Below are 16,388 nucleotides of genomic sequence, written 5' to 3' on the forward strand. Positions count from 1 at the left end.
CATATCAATCTAGTAGTAAACATGACTTAGAGAATCCTACAGAATCTACTAGACTAAAACATGTTGTTTGCAGAAATGTGCTACAATACTTATTTGTTAAATAAGCTACACTCTCGATGGATGTCAAATTATTATCCGTCGGGACTATAAAGTTCATCCATCGGGACTATATTAGAACATCCGTCGAGAGCTACAAAGTTCACTAAGTTAAATCTACTAAGGTGTTTTGTTTAACTTATCATCAAGTTCACAACATATTCCTAACACTATCGCATTCTGACTGCCACTATCTTCTCTCTGCCACACTGTGTTGCTTTTAACTTTTCAAGAGTTGTAAGATCTTCCATAAAGATTTTTAATTTTCTTAATATTTGCCATTATCTGTGCTTTCAAAGAAATTGAAGATCTACGGCTCATGTATCCTGATCAGTAAGCACTTAAAATTTCACCAAATGGGTGCATGAAGAAAGGATTGTCAAACCAAAAAAGTAATATGTCAAACCCTAGGATCATCATTATGAAGGAAAACAATCACCATTGTAAATTAATTTTATAAATTGTATATTTATAATTTGAGGATAATTAAAAGAGAAAGTGAAGGGCCTTCTATGCTATACATACCACGAAATGGAGCACAGGAACAAATTAACACTACTGCTCCAACACCTTCATCGTCTGAGACAATTTTGAGCATACTATGGAGACTATAACATAAGTAAGCCTATGCACGTCACTGGGTCTAAATTGTTAAGAAATTCAATCCCAAAATCAACAATAATGTTCGATTACTAAATTAGGTTATAATAAAGTGAAGCATTATCACCAAAAAAAGTTCCTGCCTATGAAAAACTTTTAAAAACACACTCAATTATAATTCTATCGATGTGAATGTCATATGCAACATCAAAAACACAAGTTCAATACAATGGAAGCAATCCAACTCAAATTTAAGGGGCCTATTTCTTAAACTCAAGTAAAGTCGCAAGTCTTCTAGTAATTGTACTCTTGTCAAATTTGACGATAAACATATCAACATAAAATTGATACAACATGGCTTATAAACAAATTGCATCATTAAATATTAAATTATTATATACTTTCACTGAGATAAAAAAGATCAAGATATTAAACAATACCATCACTATACTTACATACAACACCCTTTAAAGTTCTCTATAAAATTATGAAAAAAAGAAAACTAACTAAGAAAAGACATGTAAAGAAAAATTAAACAATACCTTGATGCCTTAGTCAGCCCAAAAGTTTTCATAATGCCCAATTGTATGACTATCTTCAATGAGTACAATACACTGCGAAACCAATAAGTTCACGATCAAATTCCAAGTTGATATGACCCTGACTAGTTGTAAGAAGCAAGTTGATTTTGAGGCTAAAAGTTTTAAATTTGACCTATTATGAAAAACATTTGCAAGTATATGATCGATCATTAGGTTAACCGAAATACCTTGGCACTCCAATTTATTTGGTATTTTTTGTAGAGATTATATGCAAATTTACAGCTTCTATAAGGCCACATTGCAGTTTTTTCAGCACACAATTGCATAGGGTAAGAAATTCTGAGCTGCAAGGAAAACACTATTGTGACATAATAAAGGGTCATAAGAAGTACCTTCTCAACATAAAAATTATGCCATATCTAGGTTTAAAAATGGATATACATGTTATAAATAAAAAGATACAAATAAAAATATTATAATTCTACCAACAACTAAGTAACTCTAGGAACAACCCATGAAAAAATGGCATTTGGGAATATTTGAAAAGGCATTTGTCGTATAGTATATAACTATAAGTAAAATACAGAATATATATAGGCATTTGTTCAAATGAAAATGTTAGGTCACACAACACTGTAGAAGGGGGTTGAATACAGTGTTAGTACAATCAAATCGATTTAACACAAGTATGTAACAAGTATCAAGTATATTGAATCAACTCTGTTACAATAAGAACTGTTGTTCTCTCTCAGTGATGAACAAATATCACTAAGAGCTGCTAGGTTACAATGTATAATCTTCTCGATAATGATAACACATATAGTGTAAACCCTAAGTCTGTGTTTATATAGTACACAGTTACAAGATAACTTCTAATTGATATGGAATATAATCCTGTCTCCTAAAATATATCAATCAGATATCTTCTACAAGTCTTCTAGTCCTCTAAATCTTTCCAGGCATATCTTCTTTTATTTTAGTCTTGATCTTCTACTGTAAATCAGCTTTCTTCCTTATATGAAAGTCTTCCAGGACTTAAGTTCTGATATGACCTTAAGTTCTGATATTAAGTTCTGACTTCCAGTAAGTCCTGATTTCAGTAAGTCCTGATATGTCCTGTTTGTTAAGATCTGAAAACTAAACATGAATCATATTAGACATGACATCTCAAATATATCTAACAATCTCCCCCAACTTATAAATTATGCAAAATATACAAGTTAATAGATTTGATGATGTCAAAAACATTTAAGTACAAATGCAATAAAAGTCTAACTAGATAACTAACTACAACTTACAGTCCTTGTAGCTTTTACCAATCTCACTAAGTCAATCTGAATCCATAATGATCCTTGACAAAGCTTGATATCAGCTTTTCTTCTTTACTCCTCAGTACTTGAGACATTGTAGCTTTAACTTGCTTCATCTCTTCATCTTGACTTCCAATCTGATAGATTGCAGTCCTTAAAGCAGAGATATGGTTTCTTTGTAAATCATCATTCAGTCTTATTACCCAAGGATGAGAATAATCTTCATTGTAGCACAGACATTTCTCATTCAGTAACACTTAAAGCTTAGCAGAATTCTTCTTCATTAAAGTTTCACTTCCATCATTTTTAACAATATTAGGAATGAATTCTGTAACTCTTGAACCAGAAATTCTTGCTTTATCTCTGATGGTCTTTAATATAAAGTTTGACCATCTCTTGGTAATATCAGACTTTACCTCTAAAAGGTAATGAAAGAATTGAAGTTCTTTCAATAATTTGTTCAGCACATCTGATTCTGACATCCGATATGTCCTCCCATCTTTAAGAAATAGAATCAGATTTTCCTTGACATTGTGCTTGTCATGAGCATCCAGTACCACTTGAACAGAGATAACCTTATCAAGGTGTTTCTGTGTAACATCTTCAAGAGGTCTGTCAGTCAATAGAAATGGATCTCTAGTAGCAACTTCAAATCATGTCTTGATCTTAGCTTCATCAGAACCTAGTCCAGTCCTGTCTCTTGGTTCTCTAGCATTTAATCCAATAGTCATGAAAGTAGACATCAATTGGCTTTTCTTTAGATCTGATGGTTTGACATTTTTCCATAGAAGTTTCTTTTTATCAGCTACTTCCATCTTGTCTAAATCAACTTGAGCACTGTCAGAGGTTGATTTGATGACTTTATCAGAACTTGCTATTTCAGTTATAGCTTGCTGTTCTTCACTCTGAACAACTTGAGCCTTGTCAGAGGTTGTCTTTGACTCTTCAGAAATCTTCTTTCTTTTCAGAGTTTTAACATCTTTATCTTCAGCAAGAATATCATCAGTAACTTGAACCATTTTGCACACTGGCTTTATCAAAATTTGAGGAATTTTCATCTCCAGTGGCTTAATTGGTTCATCAACTTTTCCTTTCCCTTTGTCTTTGGGATCAATCTCAATCTGTGATCTTGTTTTGGGCTTTGATGCCTCAGTATGTGACTTCTCCTTGATCACAATGCCTTTTACCTTAGGCCTTGGAGGTTTCTTTGCAACAGAAGCTTTTGGCTTTAGATTTGTCTTTTCAGATTTAAATCTAGCTTCTTCCTCCTTGAGATTTTCTAAATCCATTCCTAGATTATGCTTCAGGAATAATCTTCTAGCAATTTCCTCATCAAGTGTCTGAATCTTAGGATCTTTATAGTAGACAATAGTCTGCTTTGCCTTGAGCTTCAGAGTTTGCATAAACTTTTGAGAATCTTGACTTCCACCTTGTATCAGAACATCAGGCTTTGTCATCAGAGTTTGCTCATCAGAACTTGATATTAGATTTTGAGTTTCAGTACTTGCTATCAGATTTTGAGTTTGAGCAGCTTCAGAACTTGTCTTCTTTTGAGTAGAAGATTTGCTTGCTTCACTAATTAGTTTCCTTGAATAAACCTTACTGCTTTGCCCTTTACTTTGAACTAGACCTCTACCCTTGCTAGGGTTTCCCTGGTCATCAGCTTCATCATCTTTCTTCTTCAGTATTTGATCATTAGAGCATTTGGACTTAACTATCTTCTCCCCCTTTTGGCATCATCTGATAGTAGGAGTGAGAGAAGAAGTTCAACTGAAGATTGGATCTGATCCAATTGAGCCTGTTAAGAAGCTTGATTATCCAGGATCTCAGATATTTGGGCATGTTTCTTCTCTTGAGCTTTCTCAATTGCTTCAACTTTCACAGAAATGAGTCTGATAAACCTCATTTTTCAAGTTTAGTCTCCATATCTAGCTTTTCAGCTTTTTCAAGAAGTTTTTTAAACTTTTCATGAGTAGCAGAGTGTAGACCTTGAAGATTTTTGGTAGAAAAAGCTGTGACTTTGAGTTATGTCTTGAAATCAGAATTTGTGAGCAACTCATCAGCTTTTCCAATATGGTCTGTCAGTACTTTGGAGCTTGGAATGAATTCAGTTTTATTCCACTTCTTGGTCCACTCCACACCTCTGTGAGTATCTTCCCAAGGAATAGGAGCAGCTTGCTCAACAAACTTCTCAATAAGTGCCTCCTTTCCTAGAATGGGAGCTGGAGTATCAACAGAAACACTGTCTTCAGAACTTAAAGAAGACTCATTATCTTCGGACAGTACTAGAGTATGTGAGGCAACTGGAGATTCTGGAACAACATCATCTAAATTCTGAGCATCAGAATTTATCTCCAGAATAGGTGTTGATGGAATCTCAGCCTGTGAAATTGGAGAATTGACTGTAGATGGCTGAGCTGCTGTAGGAGCTTCCAAATACAGAATAGTAGGAATGTGCAACCTATTGATGATAATTTCAGGATTTAAGCCTGAATCTTTAACTATAACATCTTCATGAAGAGGAGAAACAGGAGGTGTAACCACTGTATCCTGAACAGTGTCTTTGTCTTTAGCTGGAGGTGTCAGAGATTCAATGATAATTGGCTCTTTTGAGATCAGAGATTCCTGATCTCCTTCCTCAGCCTCAGTTGTATCCTTAGATGTAGGCTTAGCATTATACCTCTTTGCCCTCATTTTCTTCAATCTCCTTGCCAATGAAGGAGTTGCTTTAGCAGCATCAGAACTTATAGTTCTCTTTCTTTTCAAGTAATCCGAATCTTGAGCTGTAATTACTTTCTGAAAAGTGACATTCTCAGCTTCAACTATCACAGGTTCTGATGCATGAACATGTGCTTCGTCTTTACTATCAGATTCATCCCTGAGAATCATTTTCCTTCTTTTTGGTAGAGGTTGAGGAACAGACTTTGCCCTCTTAGGCCTCGAAGGTGAAGGTTTGATGGTATGTGCTGATGGTTGAGGTTGTTTGTACATCAGTATATATGGAGGCGTAGGTGTTTGGGTCGGAGTTTACCAAAAACTGTTTCACAGATGTAAGAATTTAGAGGGGTCTCAAAACAGTTTTCTTATTATCAGTAGATAATAAGTCAGTAAATGTTCTCTTAGTAAGTTTAAAAGGTGAAATTAACTCACTTTCAAGTTGTGGTGCATCAGAGCAACAAAAACTGTATAATAGCTGACAGAATCTAGCAAAATAGACTATATTTATATCTTCTGTCATCCTATCACCAATAAAACCTAGTATAGCACTAGCATAATCAAAATGAGATTGAGTATTTAAAGCATACCCAATTTGCTGACTGAGGATTGGAATTGCATCAGAATTTGAACACTTATTTGCAAAAGTCCTGGTGATGCAGTCAAAGAAGAAACTCCATTCCCTCCTTATGTAGGGTCTCTTCAACTGTCCCAGCTTTTCCAGAGTTTTCTCATAGCCCAGATTGGCCATTAGCTGTTGAAGAACTGGCTCTTCAACTGTTGAATATGTGCAGTTTTTTGGCAGATGTAGTGCTTGTCGAACTGTGGCCAAAGTCACCACATGGGCATCCTCCCCTATAGTAAAGATAATACTTGGGGACCCATTGGAACCACCATCATCATACACTCCTGACCTCCAGAACTCCAGCACTTGAGTTCCTAAGAATGAGTCTGGTTGGATCAGTGCATAGCCAATTTCACTTTGAGACAAAAAGTCTTGGATGAAGTGAAGTTCGGATGGAGCTTCATCCTTAGAGAGAATAGCTGAGTAGTTGTTAGGAACAAACTTAGCTCCATTGAAAACTATATCTTTGGTGCCATTTCTGTTAAAAATCAAGTGAGAAAAAGAGTGTTTGCAAGGTGTTTGATAAAATAAATGCCTGTATGAAAAAGAGCTTCAGAGAATATTAGTGGGTGAGAGAAAATAAGAGAGATAAGAGAATGAGAGAAGTAGGTAAAAGATTGTAAAATCTTTTAACTTTCTTATTTATACAACCCACGTGAAGTATGGCAGACAGTTTACACCTGACAATATGTGAAAAGTCAATAGTTAAAGCAGGAGTTAGTGGGTATGAAAAATAAGTAATAATTACTGTGCACATGCAGTTTTTCAAGACAAGCACGTTTACCACTAACCCAAATGATTATGACTGTTTTTATCTCACCTAATTATATTCTGATTAAATATGACCGTTACAGTATTTACCACAAATAAGTCAAGTAAAGAATAATGCCACGTAAGCATCAGAGTTTCCATCAGAATTTAATATCAGAACTTGATTATTATCATATTTTAACAGTCATCAGAACATGGCTTCTGTACTCAAAAAGTGAATGTCTGTTTCTGTGATTCTTCATACAAATACTGACTTGTTTCTTCAGAGTTTAATCATCAGAACTTCCATCAGAACTTGTCCTCATAATTTATGCATATGACATTTAACTGTTTATCTGAAACAACTTGATCACCACTGTAATTTTCATCATTCATATGGAGTGAGAATGTGTGTATTTGCAAAATATCAGATAAATATTAAAGTCTGATATACTTCAGTACATCTTAGAAATAAGGCATAACTAAGAAAAGTGCTTAAAATCTGTCATTAATAATGAAGTCTACTATAGGATAAATTTGTGCATGAGTCCACCTCAACTGTTTGTGCTCATTTTATGCATCTTTTAGAATTCTTTTTCACAGTGGCTCATCAGTGTAAATGAGTCACAACTGCTTATCAGAATTTATGCTATTTTCAGAGTATTTCTCCAGTAATCAGAGAATGTGAAAAGTCACCAAGAAAAATTTATTTGCTTTTCTAATGCATATTACTTAATACCAGCAATGCACTTGGGTCTTCCCTTCCACATATTTACTCTAGATCTCAAAGGAGTACCTGACTTTAATTTTCTTTTCTTTTCTTTTCTTCAGATAAGTGAGGCTTATCAATATTTAGTTCATCCTTAAAATTTATTGACATCAGAATTTGATTGATAAGAAACAAGAATCTAGTTTGTGACTTAGTAATAAGATACACAAAGTAAATTTGACTAAGCTTAAAATTAGAATTTGCTTGTGTTAAAGAATTTCCACATAAATAACTAATTCAGACATGGGATTTCTAGTATGTTAAAGACTACTAGGTCAGCATCTAGCATGGTAATCCTTATTGGATTGAATAGTCACACAATATTCAAATCACTATCAGAGTATATAGATCCACATCAGATAACAATTAGCATTTAATGTATTTCAATTTAAGCACAGATTACATGAAGATAAGACAATCTGTAAACACTGACCATAAAGTCCGATGCATGAGAATAAAAACTAAGCAGATTTAGAGAAAGAACCTGAAACCATTCCAAGTTCATTTACCAGTCTTGTAAAAGTAGCTTCACATAATGGTTTTGTGAAGATATCTGCTAGTTGTTGATCTGTTGGAATAAAATGTAATTCCACTGTACCTTCCATCACATGTTCCCTTACGAAATGGTACCTAATGCTGATGTGCTTTGTCATTAAGTGTTGAACTGGATTACCTGTCATAGCAATAACACTTTGATTATCACAGTAAATAGGTATTTTAGAAAATTCTAACCCATAATCCAGTAACTGATTCTTCATCCAAAGAATCTGTGCACAACAGCTTCCTCCATCAATATATTCTGCTTCTGTAGTTGATGTGGAAATTGATTTCTGTTTCTTGCTAAACCAAGAAACCAATCTGCCTCCAAGAAATTGGCAACTTCCAAACTAGCAACTAGTGCAAATGTTTCATCATAATCAATACCCTCCTGTTGAGAGTAGCCTTTAGCAACCAGACTTGCTTTGTTCCTTGTAATTATGCCATCACTGTCAGTTTTGTTTCTGAACACTCACTTTGTGCTAACAACTGATCTGTTCTTTGGTCTTAGCACTAGGGTCCAGACTTTATTTCTTTCAAATTCATTTAACTCTTCCTGCATTGCTTGCACCCAATCAGCATCTTGAAGAGCTTCTTCCACTTTCTTTGGTTCAGTCTGAGATTAAAAAGAATGACAGAGACATTCATTTGATGTTGCAGTTCTAGTTCTAACACCTGCTTCAGGATCTCCAATTATTAAGTCAGGTGTATGTGATTTGGTCCACTTCCTTGCAGATGGAAGTTGATTTCTAGAACTGGATCCTCCCCTATGATCCATGCTTTCTCCATCAGCATTTTCTGATTCTCCCCATGTAGGTATGCTCTCTGAGACTTCATAATTTGAGTTGGATCCTTCAGGATTTGAAGAATCAGTGTTTCTAGAATTATCAGAATTTGGCTCATCAGAACTTGATGAATCAAAACTTGAGGAGCCAGTGACAGGTTTTGATGCTTCTTAAAAGTCTTGAGTTGTGATAGTATCTTCAGCTTGCTCCCCATGAACAGGTGCAGTTTCCCTTGGGGTAGTTACCACAGTTTCAATGACATCAGAATTTAACCCATCAAAACTTACATGATCAGGATTTAAGCCATCAGAATTTACAGAATCAGAATTTAAATCTTCATTTTCAAATCTCAGCTGATCATGATCATTGAAATCTTCAAGTCCAGTAATATTTTTATCATCAAAAGATACATTGATAGATTCCATGACAACCCTTGTTCTTAAATTGTAGACTCCGAAGGCTTTTGTGGAAAGTGGATATCCAACAAAAATTCCTTCATCAACTTTTAGATCAAATTTTGGCAGCTGTTCAGGATGAGTCTTAAGAACAAAACACTTACATCCAAATACATGAAAGTATTTCAGATTTGGCTTCTTTTTCCTCACCATCTCATATGGTGTTTTTCCATGCTTGTTTATGAGAGTAGCATTCTGTGTAAAACAAGCAATCTGCACAGCTTCAGCCCAAAAGTAGGTTGGTAGCTTTGCTTCATCAAGCATTGTTCTTGCAGCTTCAATGAGAGTCCTGTTCTTTCTTTCTACAACCCCATTTTGCTGTGGAGTTCCAGGTACAAAAAATTTCTGTTTGATTCCATGCTCTTTGCAGAACTCTTCCATGATTGAATTCTTGAACTCAGTGTCATTATCACTTCTTATAATTTTGACAAAATCTTTGACCAATTTATCCAGCTGTTTGACATGATCAGTTAGAATAGATGCAGTTTCATTCTTCTTGTGCAGGAAATACACCCAAGTGTACCTTGTGAACTCATCCACTATAACCATAGCATATTTCTTCTTTGCAATAGACATGACATTGACTGGACCAAATAGATCAACATGCAGTAGGTGATAAGGCTCAAGAATTGAAGATTCGGTTATGCTCTTGAATGAAGATTTTCTTTGTTTTGCCTTTTGACATGAATCACAAAGGCCATCAGGAGCAAATACTATTTTTGGCAGTCCTCTCACAAGATCTTTCTTTACAAGCTCATTTATGTTGTTGAAATTTAAATGAGAGAGTCTTTTGTGCCAATTCCAGCTTTCTTCAATTGATGCTCTACTCAACAGACAGATTGCGGAACCATCAGAACTTGTTGAAAGTCTGGCTTCATAAATGTTACCATGCCTATAACCTTTCAGAACCACTTTGCCTGTAGAATTGCTTACAACTTCACAGTGTTCTTCAAAGAAATCCACATGATAACCTCTGTCACAGATTTGACTCACACTTAGCAGATTGTGTTTAAGTCCTGAGACAAGAGCTACTATTTCAATGATGACATTTCCAAGATTGATATTGCCATATCCCAGAGTTTTTCCCATGTTGCCATCTCCATAAGAAACTCCTGGGCCAGCTTTCCCCACAAAGTCTGATAGCAGGGCTTTATTTCCAGTCATATGTCCTGAACATCCACTGTCCAGCACTAGGATATTTTTCCTGTTGCCTTGCAATCACAAATACCACTATTGGTTAGTTTTAAGGACCCAAACTTGCTTGGATCCTTTGGCCTTTTTAAGTTTGTTAGCATTTGCAGCGGATTTAATTTCAGAGTTTATGCTAACATTCTGTTTATCAGAGTTTATATCAGATTTTTCATCTCCATAACCTAAGCCCTCTTTTCAGTTTCCACTACTTAATAAATTCTAAGTTGTTCTGCCAGAGTTAGTCCAGGTTCTGATAATCTCTCTTTCCTTTTCTAAGTCAGCTTTTAGAGATTCATTCAATTTTAACACTTCATCTCTAACATATAAAGCATCATCTTTTTCTTTCTTAGTTTGATGAAGAAAAACTAACTCCTTTTCTAAATAATCATTTCTCTTTTTATAAGCTAGATTTTCAGATGTTAATCTTTCACATGTTAAAGTCTGATCTCTATAACTAATGAACATGGTTTTAAGATACAATCTCAACTCAGTAATATCATCAGTAAGAAAGGCATAAGTTGTTTGAGGTACCTTCAATTCAGCAGTTTCACGGCTGCTGTCAGCATTTGCCATCAGGGCATAGTTCACCTCATGTTCGAAATCTGAAGTGTCTGTCCAGCTTTTATTCTTCGTGACAAGTGTCTTGCTTTTGTCCCTTTTTCCTTTCTTGCAGTCAGGAGATATGTGGCCTCTTTCACCACAATTGTAGCATTTGACATTTAAGTCGTCTCCTCTGTCAGACTTTCCTTTACCTTCAGACTTTCTGAACCCTTTCTTATCAGAACTTCCACTTTTCCTGAAAAACTTCTTGCCTTTCCTGAATTTCCTGTAGGCTATCTTTGTGATACCATTTACCATAAGAGCACACAATTCATCATCTCTTCATAAGCATCTATTTCAGGTAAACTTTCAGTTTATGAATCATCATCATCGGAATATGATGACTCTGAATCAGACTTTATGATGAAAGTCTTTCCTTTGCCCCTTTTTGAGGCAACCAATTTAGGAGATTCCTCCTCAGCCTATGCCTCTTACTCCTTTGATCCATCTCAAGTTCATAAGTCTTGAGCATACCATAAATTTCATCAAGAGTAGTTTCAGTAAGATCATAGTTGTCTCTTATGGTAGTAGACTTCAAATCCCAATTTTCAAGAAGAGCTAAAATGAATTTTATATTTGAATCTTCAAGATCATATTCCTTGTCCACCAGTGACAGATCATTCAAGAGTTTGACAAACCTGTCATATAAGTCAGTTAAAGACTCATCAGCTTTTGAATCAAAGTGCTCATACTCTTGAGTGAGTATAGTCCTCCTGTTCTTCTTGATTGCATCAGTTCCCAAACATCTTGTCTCCAAAGCATCCCATATCTCCTTTGCAGTTTTGAAATTAATTACCCTGTTTGACATGACATTATCAATGACACTATGCAGCAAATGCCTTACCCTTGCATTCTTGGCAATAGATGAGATGTCTTCAGCTGTGTACTCACCTTTCTCCTTTGGTATGGTCTTTGCTGGTTGGTCAGCAACTACAACAGAGAGCTTGGTAGGATTATGTGGTCCTTCATTAATTCTGTCAAGGTATTCTAGATCTGTAACTTCCAGAAACATAGCCATCTTTACTTTCCATATGTGATACTCAGAAGGTCTCAGTATGAGAACCCTAATAGTCTCATATCGACTGTGGGTTTGAGTCTTTTGATTTTCTTCAGTTTTGGTGGGTTTGGTTGGAGTTTGTGATTTTTCAGACATGATTGTATGTATCTTTACTGTATGTGTGTTAACAGATAATCTCTGATACCAATTGTTAGGTCACACAACACTGTAGAAGAGGGTTGAATACAGTGTTAGTACAATCAAGTCAATTTAACATAAGTATGTAACAAGGATCAAGTATATTGAATAAACTCTGTTACAATAAGAACTGTTGTTCTCTTTCAGTGATGAACAAATATCACTAAAAACTGCTAGGTTACAATGTATTTGATAATGATAACACATATAGTGTAAACCCTAAGTCTGTGTTTATATAATACACAGTTACAAGATAACTTCTAATTGATATGGAATATAATTCTGTCTCCTAAAATATATCAATCAGATATCTTCTACAAGTCTTTTAGTCTTCTAACTCTTTCCATGCATATCTTCTTTTATTTTAGTCTTGATCTTCTACTGTAAATCAACTTCCTTACTTATATGAAAGTCTTCCCACACTTAAGTTCTGATATGACCTTAAGTTCTGATATTAAGTTCTGACTTCCAGTAAGTCATGATTTCAGTAAGTCCTGATATGTCCTGTTTGTTAAGATCTGAAAACTAAACATGAATCATATTAGACATTACATCTCAAATATATCTAACAGAAAATAAAGCTTAAAATGAAAAATAAAAACTAATCTACACCCTTAGGTCAATCTAATCTAATGGACCCCCTACATGCAGCACACAGAATTAACCTACACCGAATTAACCTACACCCTCCCACACAGAATTCCCGCTTTTCCCCTCCGTTCTTAATTTTATTTTTCCCATCAGACGATAATTTTTTTTTGAATCCGACTTCACTGTATTTTTGTCTATCTCTCAACGATCGATTTGCATACTATATATGCTATATTTCGACGTGATTTGGAAATTTTTTATTTTAATTTCTATTTTTTATTATAAGAATATTTCTAGTGGAATAGCACTATATATATTGTTAATTTTTATCATAAATGTTTTAGTATTAATGCGGAAAAATTAATTACCAAAGTGGCACCAATATCGCCAAAACATATGTAGTCAGGTAACCACGAAATCAGCATTGTGAATACCAACCAGAAGGAAATCAATTTGGTAAACTATCTGAGAGCCATATCCAAATTCAAAGATAAGACTCTGATGGTTTTAAATACATATTAGATGGTGCTCATTCATACCTGAAAAAACCGTAAAACAAAAATTAGAGCAGTCGAAGCCAATGTAATCCAATTATATAACAAATCACAAACATAATAAACATACCCATACAAATATGTATAAAGAGAGATTAATTAGTTACAAATTTAATACATATGACGGGATTAACATCAATTAACAAACAAACAAACCATCACAAACACAATATAATAAACACAAAAAATACAAACAGGGGTAAAGACATGATAACACCTTAATCGAAGCTATATTAATTTGACAGAAGAACTCTTGCAGGTGGGCGATAGCGAGATGGATGAACAATAAAAAAATCTGTTGACAATTGATTGATGTGTGTAAGTAAGAGGATTTGTCGTTATAGAAGAAAAGGGATAGTTGTTTAAAATAAGTTGTTGAGATGTGGTATAATATGAATTCTAATTAGAATGTAACTTAGCTCAGATACGGGAGTGTTATATGTGGTTCTTAAATTATTACAATTGGTTACTTATAGAAGGTGGTGACAATTTTTTGGGAAGGAAATACACTAACATATACTTCCTCTGTTCTTTTCATTTCTTTACACTTTCTTTTTTGGGATGTTTCATCCATTTTTTTATATTTCAAAACTTATCAAAAATAGTCAATGGATTCCCCACTTTTTCTCTCTTTTCACACTACTTTTATCCCACTATCTCTCTTTTATATATATTAAAAATTAATGGGTCCCACCACTGCACTCACTTTTCTTTCTCTTTTTCACTACTTTATACATATTTCTTAATTTCCGTATCCAATCTTTTTGATAACAAATCAAAAGGAGGGAGTATAACTATATTGGCTGTTAAGAGATCTAATTCTAACACACACATATACGAGGAAAATGGATCTGTGACGGGTTTAGCCATAAATCACCTTAATATTTATGAAAATGAAACTGTATTTATTAAAAGAGAGCTGTCTAATCTTAGTTCTAACATAATTATCACAAATTATCTATGATGCTTAGACTCTTTACGAAGGATCGGACACGGACACAAATCAGAGTGCCCGATTGTTTGAACTTTAAAATCAAAGACCTGGGGACATATTTTATAAGGATCCGACACTTGGATTTGGACACGAAAATTAGTATATTTGATATATTTTGTTAATTTTATACACAAATACTTATCATTTAATATAAAATAATATATAAACTTTTGAAAAACAAGGGTAAAATAATATTATGATAGATATAAATTTATATTAGGTACAATGTCAAAAATTAAATGGTTAATAATAAAATATTAGAGATAGGTTATCAAATGTTTGAGATAAATTTTCCATTTTCCAAATGTCATTTGGATCCGGATCCAAGTGTCGGTGTCGGTGTCGTGTCCTGCGGAGACGGGTACGATAGGGTTTTCGTAAGAGTCCGAGCATCATAGCAAATTATTTCGAGTCCTAAATGAAAATGCACCTTTATTATCAGCAACAGACATGTAAAAATCTTGGATGAAAGCATAGCTCTGGCATGGGAAACACATTGATATGTCCATATTATTGCATATTATTAATACCTATTTTATGTTCGTTTTCGTAATTTTATTAATAAATAAATTATTTTACTTTGTTTTGTAGGAAAATAAATAAAATCAGAATTTGAGTTGGAAAATGTGCAAATAAGCAAGGAGGTGGACTATTCTAGAAGTCAAGGAAAATGGAAGATAAATAGAATACTTATTGGAGAAGAAGAATGATTTACTTTAAGAATCCTACTTGTATTCCAAGACCCAAACCCTCATATTTTCCCTGTATATATGAGTCTCCCCTCTTGTATTTTGCACATCCGAAGACACCCAAGACACCCAATTAGTTATTTGTTTTGTTTAGCTTTTTATCATGTGTAGCTAAATTTGTTCTCTAGGATGAAGATGAAGTTAATTTAATTGCTTTGATATCTTCTCGTTCCTATTATTTGATTCTCATGATTTTTTGTTAGATATATTTGATAATGTCATGGCTAATATGTTTTATGTTTAGCTTTCAGATCTTACGTGAACAGGATAAATCAGTACTTAACTGTTGATCAGTACTTATACTGGAAGTCAGGACTTAAGGATATCAGTACTTATATTATCAGGAGATAATCATCAGAAGATAGATATTAGAACTTAAGTGCTGAAGGACAATCAGATAAGGACAGTAGCTGATTAAAGGAAAGAAGATCGAGATAAACATAAGAAGAGATATGCATGAAGAAGGAATTCCGTGAAGAATGGAATACTTGGAAGAAAAGATATCTGATTGATATATTTTAGGAAGCAGAATTGTATTCCATATCAATTAGCGATTATCTTGTAACTGTGTAGTATATAAACACAGACATAGGGTTTACACTATAAGTGTTATCATTATTAGAAACGATTATTCATTGTAACCCTAGCAGCTCTCGTGATATTTATTCATCACTGAGAGGTAACAGTTCCATACTGTGACAGAGTTTATTGTTTCAATAAAGTTTGTTTTCTGTTACTTAAGTTCTTAAAGTTCGATTTAAGTGTACTATACACTGTATTCACCCCCTCTACAGTGTGTGTGTGACCTAACAATTGGTATCAGAGCCTATCTGTTAACTTACATACAGTTAAAGATCCAAACACAATCATGTCGGACACAGAAACTCCAACTAAGCCTACCACAACTGAGGAACCACCAAAGACACAAATTCAGAGTCGGTATGGGACCATCAGAGTCCCCATACTGAGACCATCTGAATATCCCATATGGAAGGTAAGGATGAGCATGTTCCTGGAAGCAACAGATCCAGAATACCTGGATAGAATCAAGGAAGGTCCTCACAAACCAACCAAACTCGCTGTTGCAGTTGCAGGTGAAGCAGCAAAGACCGTACCAAAAGAGAAGAGTGATTATACTGCTGAGGACATAGCATCAATTGCTAAGGATGCTAAGGTACGACACTTACTGCATAGTGCCATTGATAATGTAATGTCAAACAAGGTAATCAACTGCAAGACTGCTAAGGAGATATGGGATGCTCTGGAAATAAGGTGTCAGGGAACTGACACAATTAAGAAGAACAGGAAGACAATACTCACTCAAGAGTAT

At 34.5% G+C, this 16,388-nt stretch overlaps 1 long non-coding RNA gene across 2 annotated transcripts; it reads right to left on the minus strand.

Annotated features, from left to right (window-relative positions):
- Nucleotides 1-12,288: 12,288 nt before the first annotated feature.
- Nucleotides 12,289-13,731, minus strand: LOC141667682 (uncharacterized). Of its 2 annotated transcripts, XR_012552741.1 has the most exons (3): nucleotides 13,533-13,731; nucleotides 13,130-13,300; nucleotides 12,289-12,695 (listed from the first exon to the last, which is right to left on the minus strand). It is a non-coding gene; the product is annotated as an uncharacterized LOC141667682 (long non-coding RNA). The 2 variants fall into 2 exon arrangements; XR_012552740.1 differs by having other exon boundaries at nucleotides 13,130-13,731.
- Nucleotides 13,732-16,388: the final 2,657 nt, after the last annotated feature.

The sequence above is a fragment of the Apium graveolens genome, chromosome 6, assembly GCF_009905375.1.
Source record: "Apium graveolens cultivar Ventura chromosome 6, ASM990537v1, whole genome shotgun sequence".
Classification (NCBI taxonomy): domain Eukaryota; kingdom Viridiplantae; phylum Streptophyta; class Magnoliopsida; order Apiales; family Apiaceae; genus Apium; species Apium graveolens.